Genomic DNA, 7,379 nt, shown 5'->3' on the forward strand with positions numbered 1-7,379 from the left:
TATAATATATGTGTATATATTATATATGTATGTGTATATATGTATGTATGTATATATATATGTTTGTATATGATAATATTTATATAATAGTGCGCCACCTACTCTTTGTCTTTTTCTCAATGTCCTCTACCCAAAGGTTGTCTGGAAGAGATTGCTTAGCAATAAGGCCGCCTTTTGTATCACTTCTCATTAATATTTACTGTATTTGTTATTTCTCTTTTCACTTGGTGCAATAAAGTGTAAATAAATAAATAAATAAATACATATTCAGATTCGTCTCACAGAGGTTATATCAAAATCGATGCAGTAGTTCGGTTCAAAACCAATTGTTTTATGGTTTTGTCGCAATTGAAGTCAATGTTTCTTTTATAGAGCAAAGTGTACCTACTCATTTCGTATTATATTGAACTTGTGCAATTGTTGGTTTAGTACGTAATGTATACCAACATTTCGTGGCTTAACCGCAGACTATTTTACACCGGATTTATTCAATATCTCCGTTTAAAACCGACTTCCATTGTTCTGATATTAAATATTTCAGTGAACAATTTCAGCTCCCCTCTACTTCAGCTTTGTGGCTCTGTATAATAAAATTCTTCAAAATTGAATTATGTTTCCAAAACGTACACAGCGAACTATAGTTATAGTATATAAATCAAATTATTTAAGATTTATTTCTTGAAATTATTTATTTATTGAAAAAAAATTAAACATATTTCTTCAGACACCTTTATGTGTTATAATATCTCTGCAAATGCTCATCAAATAGAAATATATGAAGATAGCCCATGATGATGAATATAACTGGAATTCAGCACGATGGGTTCCACAAGGGACCACGTGGAGGTCGACTTGACAGGATATATTACTTAGCAACAGAATTGGTGATATTTGGGTAACATATTATATTGTTAATTGTGAAGTGTTTTTAAAACTCGAAACTTACAATTGGACAAAAATAAAAAAAAATAGTTTTGGTGACTATAACCGGTATATGAATAACGTGACCATTTATTGTTTAATTTAAAACAGGACATTGGTTTATTTAGGTCAAATAACAGGTAGTTAATATATAAAAAAAAACACTTTTTTATAGTTATTTATTTAGAAAAAGTTAGCTTAAAAGTTACGAATTAAAAAATATAACTAAAAAATTTATTTTGAGGAATGAATTTGCTTTAATATAGCTGGTGAAGATTGATGAATGTTTATGTAAAAACCACGACCACTCTGTCAAGAGTGTACGACTGAAGAGAGAGAGAGAAGATTGAAAGTAAGAATGAGACTGTTTTTTTTATACATAAATATATACATACATATCTGTCACGCCTGTCTCCCATTAGGGTAGGCAGAAACAATGGAACGCCAAATGCTTCGATGCTTCTTTTTCTTTTTTTTATATACACCTTAATTATCAACATTGCCTTTTTTATACAACTTAGAATGGCAAACAAGCTGACGGCCCACCCGATGGAAAGTGGTAACCGTCGCCTTTAGACATGAGCAGTACCATGGACATAGCAGAGTATACTGTTTCGCCCATGATACCCATGCATTGCCATTCCTGAGGACTCAAGTGTTATTCCTCTGTACCCAGTAAATTCACGCCTTGCCTTTAGACTACTCAAATTTTAGCGCGGTTTCCAAAAACGGGATAATTTTGCATGCCAAAGTTTATTTCGGGGACACCGGGACTCGTAATTATAAAAAGGGACAGTCCGGCTCAAAACTAGACGTCTGGTCATGTTATGTATGAAATATGCTCGCGCCATAATATTTTACCTGAAGGAGTAAAGAAAAGACAAAAAATCATTCCTCAGGTTAGTGGAGTGCCATTTTGTATACACTGGTCTACTCGAACTCTCCTTATTTTTTAAATTAGTTAATAAAATAGCTCATGACAATTGTTACATAAACCACACAAAGAATTCTTCATAAAACTGCAAATAAAAATGTCCGATAAAAAAAAAAGAAGTTCCGAAAGGCTTTGGACAAATAAAGCGACACAGAAACTGCACCGCTTGCGTTTGTTAAAATGTAAATTTTATTGCCTAAAAGCAGACCAGTGCGTATAAATATTTGAACTTAAGCTGAGTGCACATTGGGCATGCGCTGCTTACGTGAACTTGACTGTTAGTCACACCGAAGCGTTATTTTATGCTTCGTAAGTATTTCTCGTAAGATAAACAAAACACTGCTTTGAAACTACTTAATGATGTTTTGAGCTAGTGTCTACAATGTATTTGTCTCCAATTTACTGGAGTTTCATGATATAATCGCAGTGTATTTATGTTCTGATATTTAAGATATAGATGTCAGGCAGGTGGCCGGTCGTAAAACTAAAAACCAAATCTTTTTGTAATATGGATAAAATCATATTACGCCGACCCTAAATGATTGGGATAAAGGTAGGAAGATGGTAATGATTTAAGATATAGATGCTATTTCTATTATTATTGTTTGGTTATATATTATTAATCCTTTAAATTATAAATGTAAAGTATATGTTATTGTATTGACGCTTTTCTGGGTGAGCGTATTGGAATATTAAAACTCAGCCAGTTGATCAAATAAAAAAATAAATACAAATAAATAAATGTTTTGTTTTCAGTGCACAAAATAAATCACTAAAGTATAAATGTTTTTGCATTCAATGTTTGTATTATTGTTGCACGTTATTACTTTCTTCTTTTTCTCGTCTACTAAGCATGGCAACTAATGGTAAAGTCTTCTTATGGGGATGTAAAAGCAATGGGCAGTTAAAGGTTGATATAATAATGACAATGATTGCTTTCTTGATTGTTTTCATTTTAAACTATAATATTAAAAAAAAGGTAAAAAATAGATAACATCCATGACAAACAAAAGAATGACAAAAAATTAGGAACTCATTTTATTGATATTTTGATACCATACTTATCCGACATAATTTTTGTAATATCGCCAAATAAATTATATCGGTTTTTATTTTTACTAGAAAGTATTAGGTCTTAGTAACTTGGGAACATTTCAAAGGTATTGTTTTTAATAACATTCCAAACAAACATTTAATAACCAAGATTACTTACATACATTTAAATACTTATTTTAGTATTACTTATTTTTTTTTATTTCAGCCGTTAACTGTCCACTGCTGAACATAAGCCTTCACCATAAGAGAAGTTTTGCCAATAGTTGCCACGATTGGTAGGCGGGTTGGCAACCGCAGTTAGGCTTTTACAGATGTTTTAAGAGGGACTTTGATGCCCATCCCTCCACCGTAAGCTCCCTTAGTCACCTCTTACGAGATTCACGGGAAAGGAAGGGGTAGTCCAATTTATGCCGGGACCTACACAGCGATTATTACCTATATTTTATTATTATTTACATTTATGTAGTCGTACTCACTTTTTTCAAATGTACTAAACATGTACATTGAACGCGCGTTTAAAACTATCTAATATTGAATACAAGTTCGCTTCGGTGTGATTGTTTCAAATTGGCTCTGTGTGCAACTACATCACTGTCCTCGAAACGTGCCTCCTTATACACCGTTAATCTTGTTTATTATACTATTTATTATCTGCGAACTGTTCCCGGACGCGGTTTCAAGACAAGGCAAATTTTTAAATTACCCTACCAAGTAGAAGCTATATATTGTAGACGCAAATATTGTCGAGTTATTGCACCTGCATTTCTATCATGTAACTGATGTTTTGAAGCATTTTCTCTGAAAATTTCAACTATCATAGGCCAATTTTTCTTGATATTTTAATATCTTATGAAGATTATTTTATCTTATTCTATGTTTACCGCAGTATGTCAATGCCATGTTGTAATTTCAACCGACTTCAAAAAAGGAGGAGGTTTTCAATTCAGTTGTATTTTTTATGTTTATAATTAGTCCTCTCCATCCAAAGGTTGCCTGGAAGATATCGCTTTTAGCGATAAGGCCGCCCATCGCCCATTGTTTTCTCATTGTGATTATTTCTTGGAATTGTTTATGTCTAGAATAAGTTTACTGTTGTAATCTTTTGGAGGAAACAATAAAGAGTATCTATCTATCTATGTTCGTTACCTTATAAATCCGTCATTTATATATCTATTTAGAATTTTCTTTATTTGAATGGATATATTTTTAGATTGGATCATATAAATTTTATTAAAATAGGTGCAGTTGTTTAGGTCTTAAATAAAAATGATGGTTTGATTTGTGGCCTTCTTCTTTCTTCGAGTCAATAGGCGATCTAAATATATTAGGATCAAAACTTAGCAGCTTCCACAGCACAGTTGGTTGCCTTACTCAGGTACTCCTTCGTGTAAGATGAAGAACACAAAAAATAGGAGATGAGATATGGTTTACGATTGCGCTCCACAGTCACAGGGTTTCTGGTACAAAAAAATCAGCTTCAATCGTGGTTTACGTGGTTGGTTTTTTTTTGTGAAACAAAATCTCAAATTATCTTTTATCTGTTTTCCCCCTCTTTACGATCCTCTTCTCTTGTAACTTATCTTTAAAAATATCTTAAGAGACTCTTACATAATAAGATAAACAACTTTTTTTCTTTTTAATTTTTTTACTGATCTGGATTTTGTAACACCACTAACTTTATCAGCCATCACCTTTAAATTTTTACGACAATAAGTGCTACAAATAAGCACTACTTCACACCAAGAGCCTAATACTTAATCTAAGATATCCCGTATATTATGAGGAACCAGGTAACGATACGGAACCACTACTCAAAACACCAAGAGTAATATAAAATATTGAAAAGAAACAGAAAACACTAATTACATACATGCACGCACATACGCACGCATGCACGCACACTTGCGCGCTCATTAACATAAATAAAAAAAAAATAACATAAATAAACAATAATTGATTAATTTTTTGTTAATTTTATTTTTATTTTCTCTGTATAGATATGTAATTAAAAGGAAAATATTTGAAAGGTAGATAATGGATAGTAATGGAAAATAGAATTTGTATAATGAATATAATAATTCACTGATACACACCAGTAATCGAATGTCCTGTCATAAATGATTAAACGAATAAAGAGTATTTAAAATTTTATTTTATTTATTCATTATCAATTATTCAATTAATTATGAGTGATTTTATATTGCACGCCACAAAATCCATTACCATTAAAATATATTAAAATAAGGGAAACTGAAATAAACATAAAACATTATTTGTTACGCTGTACGTACCAGGGGACCGCAACGCAACGATGTACGCCACAAACTCCCATATTTAATTCATACACTAGTAATTTATTTAGTGGCTACAACGTAGGGGACTGGACGAAACTGCAAATAAAATGCTGAATATCTATCTAGTTGTGTAAATTTCATTACGCTACGAAATCCTAGAAGTGACTCAGCAAAACTAAAAAATCCAAGAGCGTAATGATGCGCCGAGTTGAGCTAACTCGAATGTTAATTTGAGTACCTAATAGGTACTCAGATGTTCGAGTATTTAATATACATAAACTCAGATACACCTTACTCGAATACTGCTCGTCTGTATGTCATAACTATTTGATTCTGTTTTAGTATTTTATTAATATTTTTCTTAATTATCAAAGGAAAATATATTAGTTTACTAAACATGTATTAGCTTTATAAAATTACAAATCACAAATCAATAGAAAAAGTACTTGAGTCGATAGTACTCGAATACCCATCGAATACATGTCTAAGTTCTCATACTCGAATCAGCATTCGATTATATATCAAAATAAGTGATGAGCACCAAAATACTCGAATAACTAAAAAGGCTGACTTGGCACATCACTACAAAACCGTATGAGTATATCGGATGCAGTTTTGTTAGAGGTTTTAAAGTTCTTGCTCATGTGTAGCGACAGTTTTGAAGACTGCCTTTCGTTATAGTACCTTCGTTTAAATATGTGATGTATATGTATATAAATGCCCTGTAGTCTCGGCATAGCATGGGTTATTCTTTCCCATGGGTGTTGTAAAAGCGAAGGGAACTTTATAGTCGAAGGATGGGCAACAGTGTTTTTTTTTTTTATACTACTTAGAATGGCAAACAAGCTGACGCCTATATATATGAGAAGTACCATGGACATAACAGAGTATACTGTTTCGCCAATGATATTCCCTACGCATTGCCATTTCTGAGGATTCAGGTGTTATTCCTCTGTACCCTGTAAATTAACTGCCATATCCCACCCTTTAAACCGAAACACAGCCATGCAAACATAACTGCTTTACGCTAGAAATACGAATGGGACAGACGTGCCCAAGCAAACGATTTTTGTACAAAGTCTCCTTCTGGTAAATTTATTATGTAATTTTTTAATTATCAAGCAAATACATAGAAATACTTAACAACTTTTAGTAGCACTTAAACCTCTTGGACTTGTGCTTGACACTTTATATTTCATTCTCAAATAGTAAGTACTAACATTAATATTCTGCTATCTTAGCAAGGTAGGACCGAAAAAATGCTCTTAGTTTAAATTCTAAATAACTGAACGCCAGTTTCATAAATTATTACTAATAATGAATAAATATAACTTGAAGTATGAAGAATAAATTTGCACTAACATAATAACTAAATAAAAAAAATGTACAGGAAAGTTCTTCTCTGTGGTTGTTCATATGCATGCTTCATATTGTTTCTACATGGCAAGAGATTCTGTTGAACTCTTATTATAAAAAAGTATAAAATTCACATTGTATATTAATTATATTTCGTAAAAGATAAATGAGGAAAAAATAATACAATAATATAGTACAATTAAATAAAAATCTGAACTATTAAATTTTGTTTACATTCTCTAAAAAAGGAAATTTCCTCTAGGGGACACCCGGATTTGAACCGGGGACCTATCGATCTGCAGTCGATTGCTCTGCCACTGAGCTATATCCCCGATACGTTTCTTTATAAAAATAGACAATAATAACGATGACGATAATACATAGCTTTTCCAAATTCAATTTTCGAATTTGATACGAATGTTTTAGCCAAAATAGTCGAGGTATCACCAAAGCAATGGACTTACGAAATCGGATATACAGCGTTTCATTGTAGGGTATTCTTGTATCAACGTTTATAATTCTAGAACATCAACTGCCAAAAAAAGAATCGATTTTCTTTCCCTATCCGAAATCTACGATCACGTTCACGACTGAAAAATAATCAGGGATATCTTGATCTGATTTAAATTAAGTTGGTTCAGGCTCGTGGAAAGCATATTGATTATTCACTCAGCGACTTCGATACAGATTTGCCTTATTGTTACATCTGGATGGTATGAAGTCAGTGGATGCAGGAAGCTTAGAACTGTTACTTGTGGCCGTTTATAAAGGAGGCAGCAGCAGATAAAAGACAAAGCAGCAGTAGAGAAAACTATTTA

The 7,379-nt window shown here is 32.2% G+C and overlaps 1 non-coding gene across 1 annotated transcript; it reads right to left on the reverse strand.

Moving 5' to 3' along the window:
• Window positions 1–6,821: 6,821 nt before the first annotated feature.
• Window positions 6,822–6,893, reverse strand: Trnac-gca (transfer RNA cysteine (anticodon GCA)). The gene has a single exon. It is a non-coding gene; the product is annotated as a tRNA-Cys (tRNA).
• Between the last annotated feature and the right edge of the window lie 486 nt (window positions 6,894–7,379).

The sequence above is a fragment of the Galleria mellonella genome, unplaced genomic scaffold (genome assembly GCF_026898425.1).
Source record: "Galleria mellonella isolate WM207_F2 unplaced genomic scaffold, CSIRO_AGI_GalMel_v1 utg63, whole genome shotgun sequence".
In the NCBI taxonomy this organism is placed as follows: domain Eukaryota; kingdom Metazoa; phylum Arthropoda; class Insecta; order Lepidoptera; family Pyralidae; genus Galleria; species Galleria mellonella.